Below are 19,198 nucleotides of genomic sequence, written 5' to 3' on the forward strand. Positions count from 1 at the left end.
CCTCTGTATCCAGAGGACACGTGGGGTTACAATTGTATGATACAACTAACTAAGGAGGCCACACCAGCTAACTGCACCACACTAGCCAGCATTTTTCCTCCCATCCCCAATAACACCAAAACAGGATCATTTACCCCTCAAAAAGGGAATGGCACTTATACTTGTTTTAATTTTACTGCTCAAAACCCTAAAATCAATGTGGGACAGATCCCCTTAGATTGGTGTAATAGGACCGCTTCAGGCGGGGGCATTGGACATTGGGCAAGGTCAGGACTCTACTATTATTGCGGAGACCATAGACTGCTCACTAATATCCCACAAAAGACCGTAGGATTGTTTGCCATGGTTAGGCTACAGGCACCATTGGTCTGAATTGATAATCCCCTAATATAACATCTGCTACGACCACTTATGATAAGACCAGGGCGTTAACACGTAGAAGAAGAAGGCACGTCATGAAAAGAAGCGCAGGAACCTTTGACCTGAGTCAGGGCTCCCCCACTTACATTGATGCCATAGGAGTACCTCGGGGAGTGCCAAATGAATACAAAATCGCAGATCAAGTCTCAGCAGGTTTTGAAAATATCCCAATAATTGCAGCCTTTTTCCCGGTGACCCCAAATAAGAATGTTGACCGCATCAACTACATCCATTACAATGTTTTACGTCTAGCTAACCTAACAAGGGATGCAGTAGAAGGCCTGTCTGAACAATTGGCACCATGGATGTTCAAAACCGAATGGCATTAGATATGTTGTTAGCAGAAAAAGGGGGCGCCTGTGTGATGTTTGGAGATATGTGTTGCACTTTTATTCCCAACAACACTGCACCGGATGGTTCAGTGTCAAAGGCTTTAGAGGGACTTAAGACCCTCTCTGCAACCATGCATGAACATTCTGGAATTGATAATCCCCTTGAGGAGTGGATGACGGGCATGTTTGGACACTGGAAGGGTTTGATAATGTCTTTGTTCATTTCTATTGCTGTGTTTGTAGCTATTATGGTGACGTGTGGGTGTTGCTGCGTGCCATGTTTCTGATCTCTGGTTGTAAGATTTATCACCTCCACTATTGAAGGGAAGGCTTCTCAGCATCCCACCATGATGCCACTGCTAGAGGTAGACGGTGATGATGAAGAGCAGGAAGGCATGCTAAAGATTTAAAGTTGCTTAAAATATAATCTGCGGACATTTTAGGGTGAAGTCTTATTAAGACTTCAAAAGGGGGTAATGTTGGAAACATTTAAAATACTTAATAGGGTCTGCATTGCTATGCTCAAGTTATGTTTAATAATGTGTGAAATAAAATGTATGGTGTAACTTAGTGACTTGCTCAAAACAGGCCTAAGTGTTTGACTTAGCTATAATCTGCCTTGCAACAGTGAAGATATTTCTGTATGTGTCTGCAGATTTCTGTACATGTCTACAGATAACAGCCAAAAGTAGAATAACAGGAAACGTTGTGAAGGTCGAACAGTGTGAAGGACAAACAGTCAGCTGAATGCCAGGTGTAAGAGTTCAACTGACACTCGATACAATTTGTGTTTTTTCTTTGCAAATGTATATGCCTTGCTGTTGAATAAAAACCCTGTTCTGGGGAGAAAAAGTCAGAAGTGTTCGTGGTGATGCAGCTGGAACTTCTCCCTGCAGGAGTTCTGGGGAACAGCTCCATCACACTCTTACCTGTGTCATTAAGATCCATAATAACCCGTGATGATTTTAGACTGAGCTCTGTTACCTATACATGCTAACATAGGAAGAACACGGCTCCACACAGGAAGAAGGCCTCAGAGGGAGCAAGGTGTGAAAATGTAAAGCAACTCAGCGGTTACTGGTTAGGCTCAGTAGATAGTACACGGCCATCAGTCAAAACGGACCACTTTTTGCAGTCCATTTCACATACTCATAACACGAAGGGACCCTTTATTACGAATCACTTGTTTTTTAACCAGAAACAATAAAGCAAGTAATAATCATATTATTAATAATAATAACAATAACTTTACAACGCTGACATTCAGGTAAAACGAATAGAATTTATTAAAATCAATGAGGCGTTTAGACATTCTTTTTCTTCTATTATTTTTATTATTATTGACAGATATGTTTAATTAGTAAAATAGTAGAGGTAGTAAACAGCAGTAGTTCATATAGAATTAAGCTAATAAATATAGAATTTAAATAAATGTGCAACAATCATAAGACTCGTATTGTTATTAGTATTATTATTATATTAGAAAATCCAAACTGTTTTCTGTAAAAAGGATCCTTGCTGTTTTATTGTTCTTCATGCATATAGAAGCGAGGTGGCGGAATCTGCTTTTATATAAATGAAAGTTGGTGCAGAGACGTAAAAGTGCTGGGAAAAACATGTAGCCCGGATCTGGATTAATTTTCCATAATCTGTAAGCCGTTTTATTCACTGAGAGAGTTTTCCTCATTTATAATAATCGGCTCATATTTTCCACCGCATGGCTGCACTTCTGCCGCGGAAAAACATCTTGCTGAGCTGATTACAGACCTGGAGAAAAAATACACGGACTCTTTCATCATAATACTGGGAGATTTTAACAGCGCAAACCTCTCAAATGAACTCCCCAAATACACAGCATATTAAGTGTCCCACCAGAGACCAAAACACACTGGACCATTGTTACACAGCTTTAAATGACTCATATCATACTGTTACCAGGGCTGCTCTGGGTTTTTCGGATCATTATCTTATCCACCTCATCCCAACCTACAGACAGAGACTAAGAGCTTCCAAACCCAAGGTTCACACTGTTAAGAAGTGGACTGAGGAATCAAAGCAGATGCTACAGGCCTGCTTTGAATGCACAGACTGGACTTTTTTTGAAACCTCAGCCACTGACTTAAACCAACTAACTGATGTGGTGACATCATACATCAGTTTCTGTGAGGACATGTGTGTGCTGACCAAGACCTTCTGCACCTTTGGGAACAATAAGCCATGGTTTACTCCACACCTCAGGAATCTGTGCAGGGAAAAGGAAGAAGCTCACAGCAGTGGAGATTGGGCGCGGTACAGGCAGGCCAGGAACAAACTAACAAAAGAGATCAAAGCAGCTAAGAGAAGCTATAGTGAGAAGCTTAAGAACAGCCTTTCTAGCTGTATGGACCGGTCTGAGAAACCTGACTGCCTACAAGAGCCCCTCCACCCATCCTGAACAGAGTCGTCTCCTGGCCAACCGTCTGAATGGCTTCTACTGCAGACATGACAAGAAGCCATTCACACCTCAAATCATCCCCTCTACATCCCATTCAGGAACAAATTCCTCCCATAAAGCAACCAACCCCCCACCATCAGATCCTCTGCCTGCACTAAAGATCTCCGAGGAAGAGGTAAACAGGCTCTTTCAGCGCATGAAAACAAAGAAAGCTGGAGGACCTGATAACATCTCCCCATCATGTCTGAAAGCCTGCGCACATCAACTTGCTCCGATCTTCACCAGGATCTTCAACAAGTCACTGGAGAAATGTGAGGTCCCCTCCTGCCTCAAACGATCCACCATCATCCCGGTTCCCAAGAAACCCACCATCGTAGGATTAAATGACTACAGGCCTGTAGCCCTGACGTCTGTGGTCATGAAATCCTATGAGCGGCTGGTGCTGAAGCACCTGAAAGACATCACAGGCCCCCTGCTGGACCCCCTGCAATTTGCTTACCGAGCAACACTATCATACCAGACATCCTCCACCAGAAGCTCACACAGCTCAACGTCCCAGCCTCCACCTGTCAGTGGATCAACGGCTACCTGACAGACAGACAGCAGCAGGTGAGACTGGGGAGCATCTTCTCCCGATCCAGATCAATAAGTACTGGTGCCCCCCAGGGGTGTGTTCTATCCCCACTCCTCTTCTCTCTGTACACAAATGACTGCACCTCATCGGACTCGTCCATGAAACTCTTTAAGTTTGCAGACGACACCACTGTCATTGGACTGATCCAGGACGGTGATGAGTCTGCATACAGACAGCAGGTGGATCGGCTGGTACACTGGTGCAGTCAGAACTACCTTGAACTGAACCCACTCAAGACTGTGGAAATGGTGGTGGACGTTCGGAGAACACCACCCCCATACACCCCCCTCACCATCCTCAACAACACTGTATCGGCCATGGACCACTTCAGGTTCTTAGGAACCACCATCTCTGAGGACCTGAGATGGTCTTCGCACATAGACACTGTTCGAAAGAAGGCCCAGCAGAGACTGTACTTCCTGAGGCAACTCAAGACGTTCAACCTTCCACAGGAGCTGTTGGTCATCTTCTACACTGCCATCATTCAGTCTGTCCTGTCTTTATCCATCTCAGTGTGGTTTGGCTCATCCACAAAACAGGACAGGTCCAGACTGCAATGAATAATCAGGACTGCAGAGAGAATAATCAGAGCTGACCTTCCCTCCATCCAGGACATATACAGGTCTAGGGTTAAGAAAAGAGCTGCCAAAATCTCTGCAGACCCTACACACCCTGCACATAAACTGTTTAGAGTTTTAACTTCAGGCCGCCGGTACAGAGCCCTGTTTACTAAAACCAGCCGCCACAAAGACAGTTTCTTCCCCCAGGCTGTTTCTCTGATGAACATTCAATAGAGTACAGAACAACAACATACAGATGTTGCAAATGCACCTTTTCTGTTAGATATGTGTATATTGTACATTGTAAATTGTAAATTTGTATATTCTGAAATGCAGAATATTGCATTGTACATTGTATATTGTACATTGTAAATTGTAAATTTGTATATTCTGTAATGCAAAAACAGAACAAAAGAGCAAAGTGTACCGGAGTCAAATTCCTTGTTTGTATGCACGAACTTGGCAATAAAGCTGATTTTGATTCTGATTCTGATATAAAGAGACGGAAAACAACCTGGTTATTTCCTGCAAGTATTTTATATTTTTTCATATTTCGGTTCTGACAATATTTTTGGAGAAAGAAGAGATATGCTTTAAATTTACTTTAATTATCACATTGTATAGTGTTATCAAATATGGGCTTGTTAACCAATTTAAAGACACCGTGGTCTAATTTCTCTAAATCTCGATTAGCCCCTTGAAGTGGCACAGATCTCCTACCGTTTGGGAAGACTGCTCTCATCCTGAGGTAGCTGCTGGTCAGCCGGATGATGGCGGCCTTGTCCAGCTGGGAGGTGATGGCTGCCGGCAGAAGTAGTAGTTTTGCCAGCTCATAAAACTCTCTGTTCTCTTTCTCTCTCCGGGTCTTTGCAGCGTTTTTATTTATTTATTTCATCTCTGAAACAAATGTTTGCACAAAAGACCGCCAACTAGACTCGTTTTTAAGCTTTTCCAAGAAACGCACATGCAAAAAACACGCATTGGAGTATCATGCTAATTCCATGCTAGCTCCAGGACAGCTTGACACAGAATTTCTAACCTCTTTAAAGCTTTAGAAAATAAAACTTAAAAAAATAAAGTCGCAGAAGCGCCTGGAAAGAGCCAGCATGTTGTGAAAGAGCCAGCTGAGGGGCAGGACTGAGTAAGGTTCTTAACACATGTTGCACAATTCTCTCTCTCTGTGTGTGTGTGTGTGTGTGTGTGTGTGTGTGTGTGTGTGTATGAGTAAGTGGGAATATGAAGGGTTATTTCTGTTCTTATTAAAGCGCATGCATTTACGAGCAGGATTTCTCCACTCAGGTATTGCACTGCCCTCCCAAATTACTCCTGCTTACTTACAAGCAGACTTTGGTCACCATGAAAACAATGTTCTTGGACCCAGGCTGAATCCTTTCCCACAAATATACTCTCTTGTTGTTTTTCTTCTTCTTCTTGTGCTCATAATTCCTTCCTGCACAGAATTACCCTGTGCAGGATTAGGTAATCCCACACCGTGTTTTAGTCAACTGTTAAAGTTTTCTTAAACACTTGATTCATGTTTTCGTCCTGTCTGCCAAAGTATTTTGATCCATTCATGTTAAACATACATCCAGTTTTGACCTGTATTTGACATGTTGAGGTGTCATTAAATAAATATATACCACCCTAACTGGCAACTGTATTTCATCTCATGAATGTTTACCTATTTTAGGTAAACCTTTGTGATTTATTGCAAAGAACATTTTAGGTCTCCAGTTTTGGATGGTTCATTATTTTAACTCATATTTCTGGGTCTAAATATACAACACCGCACTGAACCAAGCCCTGCCTCAACCTCACTCAACAGAACCAAGCCACACCTCAACCTCACAGCCAGGACTGAGCCACACCTCCACCCCACTGCCAGGACTGAACCACGCCTTATCTTAACGCATAGAACCAAGCCATACCTCCAAACTCACTCTGCTGAGCCGAGCAAGCCTTCTCACCGCACACAGCTGAGCCAAGCCTCCACCTCAATCCACTAAACTGAGCCATGTCTTAAACCAAACTAAGTACCCCATCTAATCAATCTCTCATTATTCATATTAAAACTTTCCTTTTTGATAAAGCTTATAGTTAGAGTGGCTTAGGTTATCCTGAGCCATCTCTGTAGTTATGCTGCTATAGGGTTAGGCTGCTGGAGGACATAATGACCACTTTCACTCTCTCTGCTACATTCTCATACCACTCTCCAATTTTCCATTATTTGTTGTTATTTCAGCTTTTAACTTTATGTTCTCTCTCTTTTTTCTTCCTACAAGCTACACCTGGCCTGACTCTGTGTCTACCTGTGACACCTTCCTGTAGGGGGGGCATCGTTCAAGCTTCTGCTGCCAACAACTTAATGCTCACCTTCTACCGATGATACACCTGGCCTTGTCTTTCAGTGTTTACCCTATTTTTCTCCTAGACATAGCTACTGACTGAGCTTTTACTGTGACTAACTGTATGTGCTCTCTCTCATACTCTTGAAAACTGGCTCAGAGTTTATCTGTTTTTTTCTTCCTAGATGAAACCACTAAAGGAGCTACATCCATTAATATTTACTATTCCTTCCCATAGAAAGTACTCCTGGATCAGTGCTTCTGTGTTCTTTTTCTGTTTCTGCTCTGTTCTCTCAAACCTCCAGTTGGTCGTGGCAGATGGCCGCTCACACTGAGCCTGGTTCTGCTGGAAGTTTCTTCCTGTTAAAAGGGAGTTTTTCCTCTTCACTGTCGCTACATGCATGCTCAGTATGAGGGATTGCTGCAAAGTCAACAGCAGTGATCGTCAACTGTCGCTACATGCTCATCCAGGAGGAGTGAATGCTACAAGTCACTGATTCGATGCAATCTGCTGGGTTTCCTTTGATAGAACAACTTTTTATCCAATTTGAATAAATAACTGAATCTGACTGCACTTTTCAATGGTTAGGATTAATTGGAATGTATGTACCTGACTTTTGTGAAGTGACTTGAGATGACGTGTTGTGAATTGGCGCTATATAAATAAACTGAATTGAATTGTTTCATATAATCACTGCCCGCTCCACCTAACCTGACAATGAGTCGAAAGGAAAGTGCCTATTTGCGCACATACGGTACCGCAACTGCCCAAATACGCGCACAGGTTCAGGCGGACTGGCAATTTGTCCATTCTGGAGAAATCCAGAACGGCTGTATGGTCCAGGACCCTTCGCCTGCCTCATTAATTACTGCCTCACAATGGGCTAATTGTAAGCTAGCACTAATTACTTATTCACCCAGCAAAACATGAGGTGGAGGTTATCTAATGAGCATCATCAGGGTCATGATGAGGGAGTTTCACATGAGCTACAGGTAGAGTTAAATGGCCTGGCCCTGATAGAAAACAGTAGAAACCCCCTCTGTGAGCTTCTAGCTGGGTCTTCATCATTATGTGAAAAAAATATCGGTCCTTTACCTTAGTCAAAATCAAATCTACTTGAAATCTACAGGGGTTGGACAATGAAACTGAAACACCTGGTTTTAGACCACAATAATTTATTAGTATGGTGTAGGGCCTCCTTTTGTGGCCAATAATGTCAATTCATCTTGGGAATGACATATACAAGTCCTGCACAGTGGTCAGAGGGATTTTAAGCCATTCTTCTTGCAGGATAGTGGCCAGGTCACTACGTGATAGGAAAACGTTTTCTGACTCGCCTAGATCTGGTGACTGTGCAGGCAAAGGGGGATGTTCAACTTCACTTCACTTTCACCAAACCAATCTTTCACCAGTCTTGCTGTGTGGTTTGGTGCACTGTCATCCTGATACATGGCACCGCCTTCAGGATACAATGTTTGAACCATTGGATGCACATGGTCCTCAAGAATGGTTCGGCAGTCCTTGGCAGTGACATGCCCATCTAGCACAAGTATTGGGCCAAGGGAATGCCATGATATGGCAGCCCAAACCATCACTGATCCACCCCCATGCTTCACTCTGGGTATGCAACAGTCTGGGTGGTACGCTTCTTTGGGGCTTCTCCACACCGTAACTCTCCCGGATGTGGGGAAAACAGTAAAGGTGGACTCATCAGAGAACAATACATGTTTCACCCATAATGTTGTGTGCATTTCAATATTTTGAGCAAAACTGTGCTCTTACCCTGCTAATTGAACCTTCACACTCTTACTGGTGCAATGTGCAATCAATGAAGACTGGCTACCAGGCTGGTCCAATTTAGCCATGAAACCTCCCACACTAAAATGACAGGTGTTTCAGTTTCATTGTCCAACCCCTGTATATGATTCGGCTTAATTGACTTAGCCCATTTTAAAGTTACCAACCTTTCACACAATGCAACAGGAAACAACACTCTCCAATTATTTTTACCTTTGCCTTCCTCCCTCCCTGTTGGATGGAGTAAGGGAGGGTCAGGTTTAGCCTAAACCGGCTCACTTATGGTTGAGGTGCAAACACACCCTCCATTTCTGCTACCTCTGCGACCCCTTCTCTTTTCCAATGGTTATAATCAGTCTGACAGAGAGAGGTACCCCCAATCCTCGTGGTTTTTATTCAATTCAATTAAATTAAATTCAATTCAATTCAATTCAATTCAAAAATACTTTATTAATCCCAAAGAGAAATTAAATGTTTTTGTAGCTCATTATGAAGGTTTCTTCAAAGAGCCGTTGTAGATGCTGATGGCCGTGGATAGGAAGGATCTCCTGTAGCGGTCTGTCTTACAGCACATCTGAAGAAGCCTCTGACTGAAGACACTGTTGTTGTAGGACAGTCTCATGAAGAGGATGCTCAGGGTTCTCCATAATGTTCTTCATTTTATGAAGAATACTTCTTTGCCAAATGATCTCCAGAGGTTCCAGAAGAGGCCCCAGAACAGAGCCAGCCTTCTTTATCAGCTTGTTAAGGTTTTTTAAGTCCCTGGCTCGGATGCTGCTTCCCCAGCAGATGGTGGCAGAAGAGATAACACTCTCCACAACAGACTTATAGAAAATATGCAGCATCTTGCTGCAAACACCAAATGACTTAAGCTTCCTCAAGAAGTACAGTTTGCTCTGTTCCTTCTTGTAAATTGCTTCACAGTTGCATCTCCACGCTAGTCTGTTGTCCAGGTGAACACCGAGGTATTTATACTCCTCCACCACCTCCACTTCTTCTCCCATGATAGTAATAGTTTTTGACTTATTCCTGTTTCTCTTAAAATCTACAATCATCTCCTTTGTTTTAGTCACGTTCAAGATGAGATTATTGTTTCCACACCTTGCCACAAAGCGGTCCACCACCTTCCTATACTCAGCTTCTTGTCCATCTCTGATCCACCCCACGACTGCAGAATCATCAGAGTATTTCTGCAGATGACAGGAGTCTGTCTTGTACTGGAAGTCTGAGGTGTACAGAGTGAAAAGGAATGGTGAGAGTACAGTCCCCTGTGGTGCTCCTGCGCTGCTGACTACCTGGTTAGACTCACAACCCTTAAGTTTCACAAACTGTGGTCTGTTTGTCAGGTAGTCTTTGATCCAGGAGATTGTTGAGGCCTCCACCTGAGTCTTCTGGAGTTTCTGACAAAGCAAATCAGGTTGGATTTCTCCACTGCATTTAACACAAATGCAGTGGAGAAATCAAAGAACATGATCCTCACAGTGCTGCTGGCTTTGTCCAGATGACAGTGGGTTTGTTGAAGCAGGTGTATGATGGCATCTTCAACTCCAACTCCACAGCGATAAGCAAACTGAAGAGGGTCCTGATAGTTTATTGTTTACTTACTCAGGTGGGCCAACAGGAGTCTCTCTAGGACCTTCATGATGTGGGATATCAGGGCAACAGGTCTATAGTCATTGTGGACTGATGGGTTAAGCAGGAACTGTCAAGGTTTGAGGTTGGATAGGACTAGAATGCAGGAAGACGCTCGGGAGCCACATGGTAAGACGAAAAGCTTACTTTTAATGATGTTGAGCAGAATGACTTACAGAACTGGAACCAGGAGACACAGGAAAACAACAGGTAGAATGCAAGGGTATAACAGGAACCAAACAGGACGAACCGACCGGGAACAAGGAAAACCGGTGAGTAAATATACAGAGGGATTGCAATGTGAAACAATGTGAAAGAGAGGCAGGTTAATCAGATGATAAATGACAGGTGTGATGACCAGGTGTAGGGAACTGAGGGAATGGAGGTTACTATGGTTACTAGTACAGGGAACACAGAGACATGAGGAGAAACTAGATTGGTGACAATACTAAGGGAAACTATATACAAGGAACAAATTGTCAGGCGTAGTTGGAATCCAGCTCGAAAGGACCAAATTAATGTCAGGTTTAACCAACCTAACAATACTTATAACAACACAAAAAGAAAAGAGAGACAAAGCATTAGTTAATTTACTCGCTTTGCGAGGAGAAACGGTCAAGATGTGCTCAGTTACAGATCTCGCACCGCTCTGAACAGCATCTGCCCGAATCCTCTTTTTTATTATCTTTGGGGGTCCCTATTTACAAAAACATTGTTCTCTAAAGGATGGGGGAAAACAACAGCTGCATCGTAAACAGGTCATAAACAGCTTTATCTTTTAACAACACATTTCCCACAATCTCCTCCAACTTGCAGGGTCAGCTCTGCCCTCTTGTTGAGTGTAATCAGCCTTCATCTTTATGACCTCCTCAACTGGACTGCTTCCTTCCAAGCTTCATTTATGACCTTTGCCTGCAGACAAACTCATCACATCCTTTCTCACACATATATCATGAATGATTATAAGATCAAATAGTTAACTTAAAAAATAGGAGAACCTATAAGACAAATCTTTATTCAATTATTCCAACACAAATACAAAACTAACCGGGAGGAGCAGGGACACGAGAACCTAAGTAAGAGAATAAAATAATAAACCTAAACCACAACATATAGTAAACAATGCAGGAAGGTAACAAAATAACTCTAAGAACATAGAAACTCCTAACCATAAAAGTAAATAAACACAAACACTACTAGATCGACTGCAACTAATAACCGGAAATAAAACGTGAGGAACCAGACGAAAGAGAACTATATTAAAATAACAAACCTGGGGGAAAACAACTAATAAAAACTGATAAGACAGAAATGCAGATGAACTAACAAAACTAAGAAGCACACGGCAGGATTAATTAAACCTAAGTAAACTACTAAACCATAAAGAACCAAAAACCCCTAACTCCAAGAGTAAACAAAAACAAAAGCCAAAATAGTAGATTCTGATAGGAATGAGGTGAAATCACTGACCAGATGGTGTCAGGAAAATAACCTCTCTCTGAATGTCAGCAAAACTAAAGAGATGATAGTGGACTTTAGGAGACATATAAATTAATAACACTGAGGTGGAGCAAGTGAGCAGCTTAAAGCTCCTCGGCGTTTAGGATTTATCCTGGACAGTACATGACACTGTGGTCAAGAACCTGAGAGGCTATATGACAGTGTGGTACGGGAACTGCACCCTTCAGAGACAAATGCACTACAGAAGGTGGTGTAAAAGGCAGAGGCCATCACCAACAGCAGTCTCCCCCCCATCCAGGACATCTACCACAGCCGGTGTCTGCATAAAGCACAAAGCATCATCAAAGGACCACACTCACCCAGCAAAAGGACTTTCTGTCTGCTACCTCCTGGCAAGTGGTACAGGTGTCTGCCAGGACACAAAAAAAAACTTAAAGACAGTTATTATCCACAAGCTGTCAGACTACTGAACTCTGGACAATAATACCACATCAAATCACATTTGTGACACTTTAGTGCCTTACTGCTGATGTGTACCCCGGATGCTTAGTGCAAACCGTCCAGCGCCTCAGGAGGGGGAAGCAGTGCTTCGCCAACACTGTTTACAGTGGGGGTGGGGAGCTGCTGACCTCGACTGGGGACATTATCGGGCGGTGGAAGGAGTACTTCAAGGATCTCCTCAATCCTGCCATCACGCATTCCCTGGTGGAAACAGAGGCTGGGGACTCGGGATTGGACTCTTTCATCACCCAGGCTGAAGTCACCTCGGTGACTTCGGGGTTGGATGAGACCCGCCCTGAGTACCTCAAGTCTTTGGATGTTGTGGGGGCTGTCATGGTTGACACGCCTCTTCAACATTGCGTGGCGTACGGGGACAGTGCCTCTGGATTGGCAGACTGGAGTGGTGGTCCCCCTACATAAGAAGGGTGACCGGAGGGTGTGTTCCAACTACAGGGGGATCACACTCCTAAGCCTCCCTGGTAAGGCCTACGTCAAGGTATTGGAGATGAGAGTCCAGCCGATAGTCGAACCCCGGCTTCAGGAGGATCAGTGTGGTTTTCATCCCGGCCGTGGAACACTGGACCAGCTCTACAGGGTACTCAAGGGTTCATGGGAGTTTGCCCAGGTCCACATGTGTTTTGTGGACCTGGAGAAAGCATTTGACTGTGTCCCTCGTGATGCCCTGTGGGTGGGGCTCCAGGAGTATGGAATCGGGGGCCCTTTACTAGGGGCCATCCGGTCTCTGTACAAGCGGAGCAGTAGTTTGGCACTAAGTCGGAGCTATTCCCAGTGTATGCTGGACTCCGGCAGGGCTGCCCTTTGTCACCGGTCCTGTTGATAACTTTTATGGACAGGATTTCTAGGTGCTGCCAAGGACCAGAGGGGGTCTGGTTTGGGGACCAGAGGATTTTGTCTCTTCTTTTTGCAGATGACGTGGTCCTGCTGGCCCCCTCTAGCCAAGACCTACAGCACGCACTGGGGCGGTTCGCAGCCGAGTATGAAGCGGCAGGGATGAAAATCAGCTCCTGTAAGTCCGAGGCCATGGTTCCCGAAAATTAAAGCTCTCGATTTACCGGTCGGTCTATGTTCCTACCCTCACCTACGGCCATGAACTTTGGGTCATGACCGAAAGAACGAGATCCCGGATACGAGCGGCTGAAATGAGCTTCCTCCGTAGGGTGGCCGGGCACTTCCTTAGAGATAGGGTGAGGAGCTCAGCCATCCGGGAGGGGCTCGGAGTAGAGCCGTTGCTCCTCCACATCGAGAGGAGCCAGATTAGGTGGCTCGGGCATATATACCGGATGCCTCCTGGACGCCTTCCTCGGGAGGTGTTCCAGGCACGTCCCACCGGAAGGAGGCCCAGGGGACGGCCCAGGACACGCTGGAGGAACTATGTCTCTCGGCTGGCCAGGGAACGCCTTGGGCTCCCCCTGGAGGAACTGGAGGAGGTGTCTGGAGAGAGGGACGTCTGGGCGTCTCTGCTGAGTCTGCTGCCCCCGCAACCCGGTCCCAGATAAAGTGGAAGACAACGAGTACGACGAGTGTGTACAAATATATCCTGCATGAATAACTTGTTGATTTTCTTTTCTTTTCATTTGCCAGCAAAATAGCTTCATCACCTGTTAATGTAACCCCCCCCACCCAACCCGCTTTCTCCACCAAACATTCACTGTTTGCTGTACTGTTGATTCAGTTGCCAATGAGAATGGTTGTTCTCTCAAAAACGTGGACAGACAACGATTTTTCACTGTAGGTCAACAACAACACCTTGTAAAAAGAACAAAAATCAATATGAGGTAAATATATATGTATTGTTAAGTTAGCTGATGATTTGTTTTCTATGCCACTCGCAGACGCCTGCACACGTCACTGAATGGCGGTGCATTGTGGACTAGCTCCTAAATACAGTGGCACCCAGGTGCTTTGTTAGACCTGTCAACTGGGGCCTCTGGGGCTGAAGCTCCAGATGTTTTCAGAACAGCTCCGAATCTCATGAAAGAAGACATTTAGGAGTTAATGTGTTGCGATGAGTGGTGCACAGAGGTATTTACGTTGCAGAGAAATGAAAGTCATTGAGTTTCTTCAGCCTCTATCAGCCATATTTATTAAAGCATTTTAACAAAGCTGCATGTATGCGATTTCACTTGCAGTGCCACTTTCTTCAGAGAAAAGAAAATGTAAAATCATGACGTAATAACGTACATGCGTACACCAGGAGTAACATACAGAACAACAGCAGGTGGCAGTATTAGAATGTGCTGAGTATGAGCGTTCACGATAGTAAAGCTTAACACCCCCACTTGCTCATAACTCACTGGGTTATCTTGAAAACATATCCCTGCACATTTATGTGCCAAATATGTCCTGAGAAAACTATTTCAGTTTTAACTTAGTAGTAGGTTTTGTCAATAAATCTGCAAGCATTTGATCAGTAGGGCAATATTGCAGCACTACTTGTCCAGTGTTTACTACTTCCCTAATAAAATGGTACTTAATATCAATATGTTTGCATCTCTGTCGGTTCACTGGTTTCTAAGCCAGTGCAATAGTGCCTTGGTTGTCTTCATACACTTTTGTTTGTTAATACTGGTAACTATCTATGCACTTCAGAAGTTGTTCCAAAAAAAAAAAGACATTCTTGTATTGGAGTTGCTAATGATATGTACTCTGCCTCACAGGTAGACAGTGCCACTCTTGGTTGTTTCTGTGTCTTCCAAGAGATCAAAGAACTTTCATCATTTAACCTAGCACAATACCCAGGTGTGCTCCTCTGATCCGTTGTATCTGATGCCCAATCAGCATCAAAGAAGGTTTTTAGTTCGAGGTTTTGTGAGTTATTTCTTTGAAAACTTAACTCTTTCTGCCATAACTTTTAGATATCGTAAAACATGTTTCACTGTATTACAGTGCTCTACTGTTGGTTCAGTGAAGTGCTGTGCAAGTTTACTGACCACAAAACCTATGTCTGGTCGTGTACATGTGGACAAATATATTTAACTCCCCACTGCTTCTCTGTACTTTCTTGGATCTTCCATTCTGTCTGCATTATGTGAGTACTCTATCTTTGGTTCACACGGAGTCTGCCTTGGTTTACAATCCTCTATTCCAAATCTTTTTGATATTTTGGTTACATATTTTCTTCTGTGACATTCTGTGACATTGTGACAAAGAGCTCAACAAGTTGATAAAAAAAGGCTGGTTCTGTTCTGGGGACTCCTCTGGAACCTCTGGAGATCATTGTGGAAAGACGGATTCTTCATAAAATGAAGAACATTATGGAGAACCCTGAGCATCCTCTTCACAAGACTGTCCTACAACAACAGAGTGTCTTCAGTCAGAGGCTTCTTCAGATCTGCTGTAAGACGGAGCGCTACAGGAGATCCTTCCGGCCCACAGCCATCAGCATCTACAACGGCTCTTTGAGGAAACCCTCATAATGAGTTACAACAACATTTAATTTCCCTTTGGGATTAATAAAGTATTTTTGAATTTGAATTTGAATTGAATTGAATTAACTTGTTTTTCTGTTTGATCAAAATCTATTCCAAGAAAATGTTTCAGTCTTCCTAGATCTTTCATTTTGAACTTTTCATTGTGCATCTTCTTAGCTTCGTTCATAACTTCCTCACTGTTAGCTGCAATGATAAGGTCATATACCCATACCAGTAACATGTTTTTTTCACCATTTTTCTCTCTGCTATACAAACATTGGTCACTAGGGTTTTGTTTGTAACCATTTTCACTCAAGTATACATGTAGTTAATCATTCAATTTCTGCCTGATTGTTTTAGACTATAGAGAGACTTTTGTAGCTTGCAAACAAGTTTTTCTCCTGTTCTAGACTTTTTCTCAAAACCTTCTGGTTGGTCTATGTAAATTTCATGATCGATAGGTGCATGCAAATATGCAGATTTAACATCCATCTGGTTTAATATTAGATGTTCTTGTGCTGCTTTTTGCATAACCACTCTTACACTTGTCATGTCAGCTGTTGGTGAAAATGTCTCTTCATAGTCGATGCCTTGTTTTTGATTGTAATCTTTCGCTACATACCTTGCCATAAATCTATCAGTTCCATCAACCTCATTTTTTAGTGCAAAAACCCATTGCCTTTTTGCCGTGTGGTAGATGGGTGAGTATGAAAGTTTCATTTCTTTCAGAGACTGTATTTCCTCTCTCATAGCTTCTTTCCATTGCCTTAAATTAGGCGATGCAATAGCTTCCTTATAGGTTTGAGGAATATTGCAAACTGCTCTGTAACAAGTCTACACTCATTTGTAGTTTGTCTACTGCATCCTCAGTCTCAAAATCCTGTAGGTGCTCTGGTTTTTTTCTGTTTCTTGGTGGGTTCCTTCTACTTACGTTCTGATGCATCCTCAGAAATATAAATTTTATCAGGTTCATTTTCAACACTTTCAAAATCTTTTTCAAGAGTTCTGGTGTATAGATGCTCTTGAACATATTCTATGGTAGGCTCAGTTTGTGACTCTTCTTCTCTTGTTGTTTCGGTTGTGAATCTTACCCGTCTATGCTTCTGTATCTCTTCAGTGTTCAGGATAATACACTTGATACGCTGGGCTGTTTTTGTCATAACCGATAAAGATACCTTGCTCACTTCCAGAGTCAAGCTTGCTCTTCTCCTGCCTGTAAGCATAACACTGTGACCCAAATTTCTGCAACTTGGACACATTTGGTTGTTTTCCTGACAACATTTTATAATGTTCTCTTATCGTCTGTTGTAGCATATGTTCCTCATATATGCTGCTGCTTGCATAGCATAGTTCCAAAACTTATCTGGTAACTTACGTTCTAGTAACAGACATCTGGACATGTCATAGAGGGTTGTCCAAGCTCTCTCCGCTGTTGCATTCTGGTGTGGTGAATAAGGTGCCAAAGTCTCATGTCCAATCTTATTCTTGGTTAGCATAGCTCTGTACTCTTTGTTTGTAAACTCGGTACCATTATCTGAGCAGATACACTTCACTTCCCCATAAGGTGCTATGTCTGCCAAATATTTCTCAGTGGCTTGAAGAGTATCAGTCTTGGACTTCAAAAAATAGACCATGATAATGCCAGAATAATTGTCTGTAAATGACTGTGCATATCTATAACCTTCTATGCTGGGTGTTGACATGGGACCTGTTAGATCAGTGTGAACTAGTTGTAAAGGTGTGTCAGCCTTTTTGTCTGGCTCTCTGTTTCTAGTCTGGGTGAATTTCCCTTTTGTACACACCTCACATAACTGCCCTGGTTTAGTGTTGCTTCCTTTTATCTCCATACCTTTAACCATCTTTTGAAGCTTTTGTACATCCTCATGATTGCAATGGCCCAAAATCTCATGCCAGGTCTGCAAATCATGGCATACTTTACATTCATCTGTCACAACCTCAATTGTGGGTAAAGAGCACAGGTTACCACTTTCATATATGTCAAACACAAGTCCATCTTTGTCCATCACATGAAAGTTCCCCTGCTGGAAGGTGATAGTTGCTCTTCCATTTGCTGCCCTTGCGACCGAGAAGATTTATTGTGGATACAATGGCATGTAGAGTACTTCTCGCAGCTGTGCTCTTTGCTGTCGTCTGTCGTTAGAAGGTGGATCACCACAATCCCTCTTTGTTGTGCCATCTCAGTGCACCTGGTTCCATTTGCAACTCCACAGAATGGCTCTCCGGGTGGAATGCGCTGTCAAAACTTATAAACTTTGTGATGTCGTTGACGATGTGAGATGTTGCTCCTGCATCTACCATAATGCCTTTCTTCTTTACATTGTCCGCTGGTCTGTGTTCTTCTTCTTGTAGTGTTTTTGGCGGTTGGCAAATAACTTTATGGTGTGCATTACCTCCACCGACTGGTATGAAGTGTGGTTCTTCATGGTTTTAAATCTTATTTACTATTACAACAATCAAATTCTATTTATTAATTTAGTTTTTTGAAAAATCCAACTATAATTTGCATATGTCTGCTACATAAACTTCTTTGCAAAGTATCTATCAAATTAAAATTTTCTTTAATACTTACAAATTCTCTCCTCAAAATTGTTCTTCCTTGTTCATATTTCTAACACTTCAATATTACATGTTCTATTGTTTCCTCCTCTCCACAATGATCACATTTTCCTGTATTATGTTTCTTTATCTTAAACAATGTAGAATTAAGTCCTGCATGTCCAAATCTTAACCTTGTAATTAACCTTTCCTCTTTTCTGCTCTTCTTCCAGTTCTTACTTCTCCTACTATCTTGTTGATTCTATAAAACCATCTTCCTTTCCTTTCTTCATTCCACATTTTTTGCCACTCTTTGCTGATTTTCTGTTTACTGATATTTCTCGCCTCCGACCTACTAATATTAATTATAAAGCTAATGTTGTTTTGTGTTGCCTTCTTTGCTATCCTGTCCGCCATCTCATTCCCCCTAAATCCTACATGTGCTGGTACCCATAAAAACACTAATATTAATTTCCAACAAAATATCGGGCCTACCATCTGAATGATTATGTTTTAAACTTAATAATGCTGAACTTGAGTCTGAACAAATTATTGCTTTTAATGGTTTTATATCCTCCACCCACTGCACTGCTAGCAATATGGCTAATAATTCTCCTGAATATACTGATAATCCATTTGTAATTCCTATTCCTACTTTTATTTTAAATTCTGGTACTACAAATGCTATTCCTATTTTTCATCTGTTTTTGATGTGTCTGTGTAAATCTGGACATAATGATAGTAATTGTTTATATATTCTATATAGTATTATACTTGAATCTAAACTACATTTTGGATCCTTTTTCTTTTCCATCAATGCCATATCCACCACTGCTTCTGGTAATAGCCACGGTGGTACTACTGGCAAAGGCAACATTGAACTTATTTCTTTTTCATATATTTGAAGTTCTTCTGCTATACTATTGATAATCCAACCAAAACTCTTAATTTGTTTTTTTCTTTTTCCCAGCATGGTTTTAAAATATCACGTATGGGATGATCCGGATTATTGCTTTGTAAGTTTATCCAGTAATTTATTGCTAACTGTTTCCTTCTTAGATCTAATGGCATCTCTCCCATCTCTACCTGGAGTG

The sequence above is a fragment of the Girardinichthys multiradiatus genome, chromosome 11 (genome assembly GCF_021462225.1).
Source record: "Girardinichthys multiradiatus isolate DD_20200921_A chromosome 11, DD_fGirMul_XY1, whole genome shotgun sequence".
Classification (NCBI taxonomy): domain Eukaryota; kingdom Metazoa; phylum Chordata; class Actinopteri; order Cyprinodontiformes; family Goodeidae; genus Girardinichthys; species Girardinichthys multiradiatus.